The following is a 13,828-nucleotide window of genomic DNA, read 5'->3' as shown; positions in this document are numbered from 1 at the left end:
GAGGTCAGTCAGAGTTTAAAATACAAAATTTCCCTTTTATTAGGCTTTTGTCATGGTTCCTCCTGAAGTGTTCTATACAAGCCAGGGATCAGCAGCAAGATAGTTTGATAAATAATAACCGATGTTAGAACATTTAAACCCTTGCCAGCACCTTGTATAGCTACTGAAACAGACACAAATGCTATCTAACTAACCAGCCTAGAAAAATGCCACACTGCAACTATTTTATTTTTTTTTAAATTGGGTTAGTACATACTGCTGCTTGTATCAATGGAACAGTCCAAAGGTTTTCAGTAAAATATTCCAGTAAAACCATCAGGTTTTTTTTTTATAAGAAACACGCACACATTTGACCAATAAATTTTGATTTGATTCCACTCAAGTATGCATTTTTATGAATTATTTTATCTCTCCTGGGTTTTATTGGTGATATTTGGTGTCCTGCCTCAGAGGACTTTCAAACCATTTAAAACAGAATCTCAGGAAAAAACAACGTCCTCCAGAATTTTTTGCAACTGGGCTAGGCTAGGGCTGACATATTGTGAAATCTGGTCAAGATCCCCAGACCTTGTGTAGTGCCAACACCAGGTCAAGGTTTTTCCATTGACCAGAACTTGATCCATGACAAAGTATCTCTAAAACTAATGGCTGGGTCCCATGAAAGCGGATATGCATATTCAGGGTTTTCTCTCACAGCTCATTTTTCCTGAATTGTATTAAGACTTGATGACTTTAGCCCATGTCTGCTATTAACAAGAACTAGCCTGGGAACCAGACAAATCTGTGAGCTCATGTTTTATTTGCTCTGGCAGATTCGTCTGGTCCCCCTCCCATTCAGACTGATTTCCAGCCTTTTCTGGACAATCATAGTCCCGCATTGCCAGACCTTCCTCCACAGCGCTGCGGAGGAGGGTCTAACTAGTCCACGTAGCAATCCAGGATGGGAGAAAAACGTGCTCTCGTTTGTTGCCATTTCTTTAAACCAATCACAATCGTCTTGGGCGGTGCTAAGCGCCGAGTGGAGCCACGGCGCCTCTGCGAAATAGCCTTAGGAAGGAACTTGTTTTGGTGGATGAAAGGTTGTTTTAGTCGTGCAACAGAAATCTCAGACTGGACAGATAGTCTAGCTAGCTGTCTGGATTTACCCTGCAGAGATCTGAGGAGCAGTTAACCATAGTCCTCATGAACAACACAAAGAAAGCGGAAGGTAATGGGACAGCTGAAAACGGACGTCCGAAAAAGAGTGACATCCGGCGGAATTTCCGTCAGAACGAGAGTAATCCCGGAAGTGGAACGTCATAGATATAGACTAGGACAATCACAACCGATTGTCTAACATTGGGCCAGTTTCAGATAATGACTAACATTTGCAGAGCCTTTCGCAAGATGGCGTCATTTTTGAAGTCATCCTCTTGAGATCTGTGAATGAGTATTGCCATTTTCGCCATCAGATCAAAATCGTACTCCAAAATCGTTCCACATCAGCTGTAGCCGTCTTTGTTGCTTTCGAAAATGCGTCAACAGCGCTTGTCTTTACTAAGCTAGGTTTATGCTCGCCGTAGTGTACCCGAAAACAAGCAAGATGGCTGCAGTTTTTCTGCTGAAGTACAATTTTCGTTTTTGACGGCAAAAAATTGTAACACTCATTCACAGATCTCAAGAGGATGACTTGAAATGTTTGACGAATCCATGACCTTTCCTCTATCGCCGCTGGCATGTGAAATTTCTGTGAAAGATGCCATGAAATTTGCTCTGTGCGTCCATGCTCCCTCTCTGATTTCAGCAACCCCATGGCCTTTACTTTAGCAACACCTTCAAAACACACTACATTTGTAGGCCCACCTAGTGTTGAAGCTATAACAATTATGGAACTACCGTTTTTCAAGTCCGATACCGATTATTAGTAGTTAATAAAACTGATAACGGATATTTGGAACTGATATGCATATACAGTGAAAATGAAAATCTTGTTACAAACTCAACAACAAACTTTGTTTAAATGCTTTGAGCAATTATTGAACAAATTAGAAACATTCAACATAATAAACTGTAAAAGACAATCCAATAGTGTTGTGGGCAGGGCATTAACCCTTGTGTTGTCTTCCCGTCAACCTTGGAAAAAAAAACACGTATTTTTTCGACGTTTGTTTTTGCTTTTTCCAACGTTTTTAAATTGTTACATTTTTCTTCTACACATTTTCAGCGCTTATTTTCACGTCCCATATTTTCTGATATAAAACAAAAATTGAAAATGGGTCAATTTGACCCGAAGTCAACACAAGGGTTAAGTCAGACTCAGGGGTGAGTGAAACCGAAGCAGACGGACAGACGCAGAGCTGTAGCCGAGCCAAAGTAGCACACTTTTAATTAATTCACTCATAAGTTATCAGGCATATAAAACACAGATACAGATAAACTGCCAAAAAACATAATAATAATAAGAAGAATATCAAAATTGTCAGTATAGTGTTTGTTCCGTTCACTAGATTGATGATGAACGCAGTCTTTGAAGGCTACAAGCAAGACCTTTTCTCTTATGGTCAGGAAAACATGAGTAAACAAAACATTGTGTTAAAATGAATTAGCTTCCAGCTTTACTGTAAAATGACCTACATCTTTCCACAACCTGTGTCAGTTGAACTGGAGTCCACGCTATACTGACTCTTGCTTCACTAGGCCATGACAGTGGATTCCGGCCAGGTGTTGGGAGACTTCCCTCAACAGCTTCGGTCATATTATAGATCTTGTTGTTTGCAGGATTCCGGCTCGTGGCGCTACACGGATAGTGAGAGTCTCTGTACTCATGTTACAAATGGCTAAATGCAATATGCCCTCCAGGGCTGTGTTGCAGCCAGATGTTCATTTCCTCTCTCGCTCTTTCTCACCATTTGCCTCCCCTCCTTTGGCTCTTATTTCTCCTTCTCCCTGTTCTGCGTCCAGATGTCCATCTCTCCCAGGTCCTCCTCTCTGTTCGCATGTGACAGCTTGTGAATTCTTCCTAACAGCTGGACAACACAACCCAGGTGTGCAAGGGTGTGTGCTGGAGTTCTCTTGTAGAAATGTCATGGAATATTTGTGCGGTTACATTGTATTCATTGTCCACAGAGATGCTGTTCTGGGTAAACTGAAATCCTTCTTATTTGCATAATATAGTTTCTGACTATCTGACAAGGCTGTGATGACATTAAAACAGGTTATACAGATCAGGGTTCAACATTGTTTTTTTTTTTCTTCACTTGTCTGATCAGGCAGCACGTTTTAAAAAAAAAAAAAGGCATACAAAGAATACATTGAAAAAAATATCAAAATTCAAGAAAAAACACATCGACAACAATGTCAAACGTAAAGAAAAAGTTCAAAATAATGTCAAAAAAAGTCTAAAATGTTAAAACCGTCAAAAGCATAAAAAAAACTGTCAAAAGCATCAAGCACCAACTCAATTCTTGATTGGCCAACGGCACATTCAAATGAAATCATTCAACAAGCATTCTCCGACGGGGGCAAGAGCATGATAACGTCATTTATGACACGATGATGGCTGAACGGCCAAGTTGGTTGTTATTATTTATTTGCCCAAAGTGGTGTTTTACTTTCCCCGGGCCTTCGGCCAACCCTTATTGTTTAACACTGCAGGTATTTAATTTGGGCGCCCAAAATATATTTTGTTGGGGAAATTCACACTGCGTTTACATGGTAAAATGGAGAGAGGTCTGCTCTCTCCGAGTGCTCTTCTAGTTCCTACTGAAACTAGTCATCCTTACCTGTACTTCTGGATAAGCTAGTGGATCAGAAATGGCATTCATGAATTATTAAAAGACATGAATCTATATGAAGAGCTTGTTTGTACAGTATTTAATCCAAAACACTGTGAATCTTTGACTATGTGAATCAAGGTTTAACTCAACCAATGATATATTTTTTTCCTTCCAGAGTAGCTCTGCTCTGAAGAAAGGACTTAAAAATCCAATTACATGATTTTTATATATATACCAGGATTTGTGTTGAACAATAACGATCCCTCACTGAAGGCCACAGTTTTCCTGCCTTTTCATTGAGCGCCACATCGGTGGGTGTCCATCTTTCACTCGGCTGTGTGTGAGAAAGAGACGGAGGGGAAAGTCAAACGGAGGCAGACACAATGAGACTGAGACGAAGTGTGCGGGAGTGTGCATCACCGTCAATGTAGCCAGCCAATTGAGTTATGCTCCTAAAGCTGCTCCTGCAATCTGGTCACCACGTCCTCATCCCTCCCTCCCCGTCCTCCCCATCTACTTCTCACTCTTTCAATTTCTCTCCTTCACACACTCACACACACACATGCTCAGGATACCACACTGTGTGTGTGTCCCGCCGTGTATTTGTGTTTCTGTGTGTGTGTGTGTGTGTGTGTGTGTGTGTGTGTGTGTGTGTGTGTGTGTGTGTGTGTGTGTGTGTGTGTGTGTGTGTGTGTGTTTGGCAGAGTGCTTGATGCTCACATAATATCCCAGGGACGCCCCTTCGGCCCTTGTCCCTCTCCCCCTCCTCCTCTTCCTCCGCTCTCTTGTTTTTTGTTTTTGCCATTCGTTTTTCTTTCTGCCATGTTTTCACAGCACACATGAAACTCTCTCCTTCACACCAACTCCTACGCTCTCTTCTACTCCCCTCTCAAAAGTTTTTTTTTTTTTTTTTAATCATTTGCCTAATTCTCTGAAATGCATTTTCTCCATTTCTCTATGGCGCTGCGCATTGAGATGCTCAGGCAGCACTTGCACTTTAATTTTGTCCAAATCACATTTGTGACTCTCGCTCTGCATGTGTACTGTACTCTCATAATGTGTGCTTTTGTAATTCTATCCAGTCAGCACCAAATGTCCTGACAAGTTTAGAAAGATGAGTCGGAAAGTGTGAACATTTTGGCTGCTGCTCATGAGCTGATTTAGAACTCGGAAGTCCTTTGATTTTAAATATACCGCTACCGTTACATATGTTTAATTCTCTCAAAAATACAGCTTCACTGTGGACCTTGGAACAAAACAGGACTACATATTAATATGTAAAGCTATATAAATAGCTGACGGTTGAATAGGTTTGCATTAACAAAAAAATGTGGGCCACATCACTGCTTTCCTTTGATGATTTGCTTTAACATATTTTGTATGGCTCCCTTTTAGTGTTTTGTATCCTCTCCGTGGAGAGATGATTGTCGGTGTGGATCTGTTGATGCAGAAAGCCGTGAACAGGATTTGGACAATATCTCATCATCTCCACATCTCAAACATCAACAACAATGTTTAAAAGCAGCCAACCATGGCTTCTTAGAATGAAGTGACAGTCTGATCTTGGTGCTCACCACCAATGCAGTTTTAGCCTCAGTCTTTAAGTACCGTGACATTTATGTACAGCAGGGGTCACCAACACGGTGCCTGCGGGCACCAGGTATCCCCCAAGGACCACATGAGTAGCCCTCAGGCCTGTTCTAAAAATGAAAATTGAATATTGATATTATCTATTTCCCACCTTGTTAAGTCATTGTTGATAATTATTGTGAGAAATCATTAACATGATCAGTGTCTTGATGAGCATCATTAATCATTAATAATCATATATAACTAAAGGCAAACTGAGCAAATTTGTTATTTCAGAAGAGTGTATCAAACTGGTAGCCCTTCGTATGACTCAATACCCATGAAGTAGCTCTCCGTTTCACAAAGGTTGGTGACCCCTGATGTACAGTAACAATCACGTGCATTTTTATGACTCATTTAACAAGATTCTTGCGCAATCTGTACACTTGAAACCTACACTTGCATATCAGTCATCTTCTCCACATATCGTCTTGTTTTATTGGCCAAAAGTAGAGGTTGGCAGGTAGGGTTAGGCATCGAGAACCGATTCCTACTCGGAATCGTTTCAAAAATTACGATTCCAGTGGAATCATTTCTTTATAGGAATCTTTTGGAATTGTTTGGAGGATTTGGTTTCAAATTTCATCATAGGTTCCAAATTTAATATGCGCAAGTTTTGGTTTCCGTAGCGGCCAGGCGCTTGTTGTGTTGCAGCCGTGCAGCACAGTAAGCGGAGCTCTCGTGTGGCTTTATATTACATTGAAAAAGCTGTAAAACTGCAAACCACAATTGAATCAAAATAAAACTTTCCTCTTATTTGTGAAAATAGGCATGTGACCCGTTTCAACTCCACCCTTCAAAGAATCGGAATCGAGGATCGATAAGAACCGGAATCGAAAGGAAGAATCGGAATTGGTATCAGAATCGTTAAAATCCAAACGATGCCCAACCCTATTGGCATGTACCTGTTTTCTGGTCTTTACATCAAATGTGTTGGGCTCCTTGTGATTGATTTACACAAGCAATTTGAGACGTGTTCAAAAAGCTTTGCCATGAAGATTTAATAAATGTTTGCGATATTAATTGGATGATGCAGTCTTCATCCCCATCTGTCACTCTGTCTCATTTCAGGCTGTTCCATTTGTACATATGGCTAGGAAATAGTTAAGCATTGTAATTCGTAAGCATTCCACGTTTGTTGTTGCCGTTTGCACCACAATATACTGCGCTGTGGGCCGCTTAGGGAGGAAGTCGGGGCGGATGGGTGGGTCATAAAAAACAAAAACAAAAAGCTTTCACTCAGGAAACGGTCGTTCGTTCCACGATCTTTTACCTAAACTTAACTAGTCTTGGTGCGTTTTGGTGCCTAAACTTTACCGTTGTCACCGCTTGACGCTCACTTTCTCTCGGCCAAACCCAACTGCCACGGCCCCTGAAAGGACCTTCATCTGGCGGTACCTGTACCCGGCTCAGGTACAGCGTTACTGAGCTCTGTAGCGGCTAAACTCAACTACCAACTGCCGAACGGTGTCATGGAGCTCTGTAGCCGGCGTCACATGACCAGCCGGCAGTCGCTTCGTTCCGTAGGATATGACACAAATTGGTGTGCATACATTTTCGTACTATATCATACGAACCTTTTCATGAGAATGCGTTGCTCTTCTGTGAGGTAGCAGGACAGAGCTGCCCTGAATGCATCATTCTGTGCAGCCATGTTGATCGATATCCAAGTCCCATTTAAGAAGGCAGACACCGTATGCCATAAACTTCACATTTAATCTCAACAAAAATTTACTGTCGGACTGTCATTTGGGTTATAACAGTAGCCAGTCAGAAATAGTTAAAAGAATAAGGCTAATACTAAGCGGTTTTGTTTGGAGCCACAGGGATTTTCTTTGTCTGACTTAACAGCCACTGAAATTGTCAATCTGCCTGCATTTGCTTCTCTGCTGGAGAGTGATCCCACTGTGGCCGGATAAAACACTCAGCAGTATCTGTTTGTGTAACTAGTAACTGAACTGAGTCAACTAAATTAACACCAGAGCAGGTAATACAGTGAAATGTATTAAACTGAAAAGCACTCCGAGACCACATGGCTCCACTAAGGCTGCACATCATGAAAACAGTTTGAAGAGTAGAAATGTTTAGTCTGCATCAAAATTGAGGGGGATACATTGTGCCAGGTTTATGTCATTTAAGTAAGTTTTTTTTTTATATATCTTGCAATGACAAGAAATCTTGAAAAAATATCCTAGGCCCAGGTCTGCACGATCAGCACATTCTCACTGCCAACTCGTCAATGACGCCAGCTTGGTCAGGACCCCTTGGCGACACCTTTTAGCGTGCAAGGTAGTCCTGTTGTGATTTTTCAAACAAAACTACTTGGTTATTGTTGAAACAAAATATAGGTCCGTGGTTCAAGGCCAGATTTATAGGAGTGGACCTTATCGCCAGCTGCACTTTGTCAAGTTATCTTCAAAGTATGAAAAAGTCCCAAAATGAGGTCTCAGAAAATCCACTCAGAGTCAGATGTGAAAAAGAAGTTTTAATGTGCACAAAAGATAACACAGAAAAACCCCGAGCAAGTACCGGTAAGCTTGCTAAAGATTCCTTTTGTCTAGCTTCGCCTTTTATCATCCAAAAGAGTGACACTCCTCCTGAGGAGCGCTCCAATGATCACCTTCAGATCATGCATGTAAAACTTCAATTTGCTACTTTTTAGGTCTAAGACCACCTCTTTTGGGGATTTTCCACTAGATGAAGTCAATTAGCTGATCTTGCATTTTGAATGCTTACCCTTAAGGCGTTTGGTGTGGGCTATACAGCGGCGGGCCATCCGAAGCTGATGCGGCTGTAACAGTGGTAGGCCACTGTGGCTGTTTGCGACTGTATAGCGGCAGACTATCTGTGGATGTCTGCAGCTACACAGCGGCAACTGAGGACTGCACGAGGGGGAAGAGTCCATGTGTAGCAGTGAGGAAGGCAGCCGCGGGAAGCACTAGGAGATAGAAAGTCTGTGAAACCTGGGGGGGGGTGGCCAGTGCTAGTTATCAGCCCGTTTTGGAACGGATGTCACGTAATGTGATGACTAATCATCGGGAGCAAACAACATAGTGACGTAAAAGACAGAAGCCTTCCCTTTCTGCTGCAAAAAGAATAAATGCTCTAGCTTTATGGTTTTTATTTTAGATCATTTAAACATGATCATGTATACAATTTCCTCCCCCTGACCTCCCTCAGCCGTTAGCGTGAGATCCGTTCTCTTAGGGTTAAGGCAGGTCCCCATCCAGAACCAGAGTTTTTTTTTTTAAAGGTCCCATGGCTTGAAAATTTCACTTTATGAGGTTTTTTTAACATCAATATGCGTTCCCCCAGCCTGCCTATGGTCCCCCAGTGGCTAGAAATGGCGATAGGTGTAAACTGAGCCCTGGGTATCCTGCTCTGCCTTTGAGAAAATGAAAGCTCAGATGGGCCGATCTGAATCTTCTCCTTATGAGATCATAAGGAGCAAGGTTACCTCCCCTTTCTCTGCTTTGCCCACCCAGAGAATTTGGCCTGCCCAAGAGAGAAGGACATCATGGCTTTCAAATGAGCAAAGTGGCAGTTGGTCAAGGCCACACCCCACTCTCTACCTTGCCCCCCCCACACACCCCCCCCCCACCCCCTCTCCTCATAAATACCTACAGACACCGAAATGGCACATCCTAAGGAAAGCTCACTGTGGGACTGGCTCTAGTGGCTGTAATTCTGCACCAAGGCTGATACAGTATTAGGGGACCACTATGGTCTATATAAAAGAGACTTCAGATACAGTATTAGGGGACCACTAAGGCCTATATAAAAGAGACTTCAGATACAGTATTAGGGGACCACTAAGGTCTATATAAAAGATACTTCAGATACAGTATTAGGGGACCACTAAGGTCTATATAAAAGAGACTTCAGATACAGTATTAGGGGACCACTAAGGCCTATATAAAAGAGACTTCAGATACAGTATTAGGGGACCACTAAGGTCTATATAAAAGAGACTTCAGATACAGTATTAGGGGACCACTAAGGTCTATATAAAAGAGACTTCAGATACAGTATTAGGGGACCACTAAGGTCTATATAAAAGAGACTTCAGATACAGTATTAGGGGACCACTAAGGTCTATATAAAAGCATCCAAAGAGCACCATGTCATGGGAACATTAAATGTCTTGACTGGGTAGATTCTATTTGGGGACCTTTTTCTGACTTTATTACTGAATGTCTCACCCATCAGTCCCTGCTCTCGTTTCCTCTCTGCCTTCATACTATCTGTATAAATTATATAACAAAGACCAAAATATGTTCTACTATTGAAATAACCAATACAGAGGATGGTTCCATCTCTAAATGCTTTTATTCAAAGCATCTTTGTCCACATGAAATACGTGTCTGTATGCATGTACACTAGAGAGACGTAGAGAGAGAAAGAGGGCTAAACAGAAATTTGTGTAATGTGTAGTCTGTTGGAGAAAGGTCATTGTTTTGTCATTTTCCATATGCAGGCAAAGCAGTAACTGCAGTTCCCATTGTAATTAGAGTCCTGCATGGCTGTTCTGAGACCAGTGTGTCTATTCCCAAAACAGATGTGAGCCCTTTAACCTCAATCAGAAATTTCCTGTAATGACGGCAGCTTAAACAGTAGCTCCACCGAGTCCGCATTCTGTTAAAAAAAAAAAAAAAATCATTAAAAATGGTCTGATTGTTTGAGGAAATGTTTTGGTTTATGTTGAACAAAAAAAATGAATTTTAAAGGAGATAATGGCCCTTGTCGTTAATGGCTTTTTTTTTCAGAATTTCATCATTTTTGCTTTACTTGTCTGTTTTGAGTAGAGTGGCATAATTTGGGTTTATTTTATGATCCACACACACACACACACAGTCAGAAGAACAGAGTGATAATAGAATCATTGATGAATGGGCTGAATGAAGTTAGGGAAGCATGAAAGAGAGAGAAGGGGCGTGTTGAGATTAACGTAGCACAAAGCAAATTGGGTTTGCCATTATTACACAATTCAGACTGCAGAAAGCCCCTAACCATGAGAGACAAATGAGGCCTGAGATTCATAAAAGCTCCATTAACGGGAGCAAAGGGAGTGAGGGCAGACCATCAGTGGGTCCGTTTAATACCAAACATTTATAGATCTGTGTCTATGGCCTGTGGCGTGTAATGACTAGACTACAGGGCTCCTGCTTTCCAGGGACATCCAGACCGCTAAATTAGGATCAAAATAGATTCTTTGAAAGCTTTCCTTCTCAAACCGGTTCACTTAGTCTCATTCGCGTGGCTGTGATCCTTGAGATAGCAGGAACCTGCTATTCATTATCTTTTTCATTCCCCGCGTTGAAACGAACCGCTTCCTCCAGCTCCAGTTTTTTTTATTTGCCTGTTTGTCTTCTTAATTAAGCTAAGTCTAGATCTTCCTCACCCTGCGGTTCGTTCTGTAAATTCCATCATCCTCACAAATCTCAGACCATTTTGTTGTTTGCTCGAATCTTGGCATTAGCAGGTGCGTCTGGAGATCAATGGAGTTGTCACAGACTCCATAAAGCCATCACCATAACCATAACACAGCCGCTATCATACTCCGCTTAACTGACTGAGAACACATCATCGCCCATTCGGGCTAATGTGCTAATACGTCTTAGTGCTAATGTCAACGCGACGGTGGGACTCTATGGATGAGGCCCTCAGCGCAAACCAGATTATCCAGCCGTCTGACTGTCTCTCAAATGGCCAGAGTGGGGGAAATAGAGTGTCTCATTATCATCATCAGCAGACGGCTCTCCACTAATCAAGAAAAAAACGACGGCATCAGAGTTCTGAAAAATGCTGAATGTCGGAAAGGGCATCCGTCAGCGGTATATAGATACAGATGGTGGGTCAAGTTTCAAACTGCGTGAGGAGAGAGGGAGCAATGAGGTGATTGGGGGATAGAGGGTTTCTGGGATTGTTTATTGCTGAGCTGTAATTGGATAAACCTTGCGTCTAACCTCTTTAGGCCTGTCACATTGCTTCATCCTCATGAGGCCAATCTCAAATGCCCTGATTGAGTTTAAGCTCAATTGAAACTTATCAGCTTTTTTTGCTCCTCTTGTTATAAGACTGCTTCAACAAAGAGGTGTGATGCATTCTGTCCTTTTTTTTAATTTCAAAGTAGCATTTTCATTTGGCTTTAAATCTTTGCTGAGGTTGTTGATATGCTGTTTTTGAGCTGTAGTACGAGTAGTTGAGCTTCATTTTGGCTTTTTCAGGCTTCAATCGGACATAAAATTGCCCCAGGAATGTGTCTGTACTAGTATTACAGCCTGCCAACAAGTACACGTTCAACTGCCGCAAGCACATATGTCAAATCTACAGTAATTGCCGTGGGCAAACATATGCTAGGGTCTGTCGTGATGAAGAGTAGAAGGGCAATCATCATCTCTGTCTTATATGCTGCCCAATTACTCCATTTAAGTTATAAGCAATAAAAACCACAGTAAAGCCACACACTAATTTAAGATATTATAAGCTAAGGTACCAGTTGTCATTTCTAATCAAATCACATGTTCATTGATGCGCTTTGTCCCATTTAACAGAAATCTTTCGCAAATAAATAAGAGATAAAATCATTTTGAAAGCTAAATAATGAAAAAATGTGTTTCAATTCAGCTATTTGTCTTGATTTAATAAATTTTTTGCAACAGGTGGGCCTGTGCAGGTGTTGGATCAGGCAACCTGCAATCATTTCCCTTGAATGGCGTTTGTAATTGGTTGTCCTAACTTCTATCATTATAATCAATTTAAAAATGCTGTCTGAACTCAAACAGAGTCATGGCTATCAAAGCCAAGACTACAAACCATAACCTAAATACAACTGGGCCCCAAGCCCATAAGTATTGGGACTTAAATTGACCTGATTCGGGAATAGGTTAATACTTAACTATTTGATGATGCAATTTCTTCCAATTAAAACTTTTCCCAGACCCGATACCTTTTTGACTTTTCATGAGCGGGCTGGGCATTGTTTTGTTTTTATCAATTTCTATTCGGCTCATTGATTCCGGTTCTTATCTCTCCCTGGTTCAGATCCTTGGAACATTATTTGAGCAGGTATGACACCACAACACCAATACCTTTAAAGCAAAACCTTCATTTTCAGGAGATTTGGGTATCCATAAACGGTCACAAACAATGAGATAATCTGTAATTCTCAGTGATTCTATAGAAGATACCTGTAGTACCTCAACATTTTACTTTCACAAATCAATAAGTGGTTTTAAACAATTTGTATTACTTACAATTTTGGAACCAGCTCCAATTTAGAACTGATTCCTTATATGTAACCCTAGTCGGCCCCTTCTGTCATATTTTCGAAACAAAATTCAAGCCACAAACGAAACCATGCTTGTGCTATACAGAGACTATGGTATCCGATCAATCCTGAGTCTCTTCATAGTAAACCTTGGCCAACTTGACAGTGTAGACTTGAGACCTCGTTAGTGTCAGGTTTGGACCCTAGATTTTTGGCAGTTCTCCTGAAGATCCCATGCAAACACCTTGCCTAGGACAAGTTTTTCCCTCCTGAATCACACTGGCACACACTAGCTCACACACACACACTCCCTCCAGTGTAGTCAGTTTCTTTAAGGTTCGTCCATTCAACTCTCCTCTCATTGCGGAGTTCGCGCCCCTCTGCCTTCCTCTCTTTATGAGTTACTTTCCAGAACCAAGGTGCTCTTTATATGTGAAAGACCAATTTCTTCTATTGGATTCATTTATCAAAGTTGCCAGAGGAAGGAGACATGAATGTAGGGAAAGCATGAAAGGCCAGTGTCGCTACGCTTCTGCCTTTTCTGTGGACATTTCACTCAGAGCCGTTCTTTTGATTTACGGTAATCCAAAGAGCTTGCCCATGTCATGATGTTTAAACCATTTAAGATGGTTATTTTTGTCTTCTTCCTGCTTACTTTTCTTTTTCTTATCACTCCAATCATGTTCCACCGAGGATGATCCATTTCTTGGACATTTCATGAGTTTTCCATTAGAGCACACCTTAGGCCAACATGCACACAGGGTATCTTATGATCTGATGAATGGACTGCAATAAACCTTGTGATTTCCGGGACTCTCTGGCATTAATTTAGTGCAAGTTACAATTGTTTTACCCCTACTACTAAAAACTTTCTAAGAGTAAAATGCATCTTAAGTATATTTTTCATTCAGGCCCACATATTTGAGCAGTGTAGTTAACCGCTAACTGTCTAATTTGTTAGTATGACAGTTTTGTTCCATGTGGTTGCACATTTTTAGATGTTTGTCAAACTAAAGCAAATGAGGCAACAATGAATGAAGCAACAATGGCCAGCTTTCACAGAGCTTTTAGAGAGCAGTCTGTTCCCTTTGGTCTGACCATAATTCGTTTTCCATTGGTCTAAACTGTCATGAACACCACTTACATAGGCTCAAACGTCAATTATTCCTTCAAC

The sequence above is a fragment of the Perca fluviatilis genome, chromosome 23 (genome assembly GCF_010015445.1).
Source record: "Perca fluviatilis chromosome 23, GENO_Pfluv_1.0, whole genome shotgun sequence".
Classification (NCBI taxonomy): domain Eukaryota; kingdom Metazoa; phylum Chordata; class Actinopteri; order Perciformes; family Percidae; genus Perca; species Perca fluviatilis.
The sequence above is the reverse complement of the archived record's forward strand: the minus strand, read 5'-3'. Positions refer to the sequence as shown.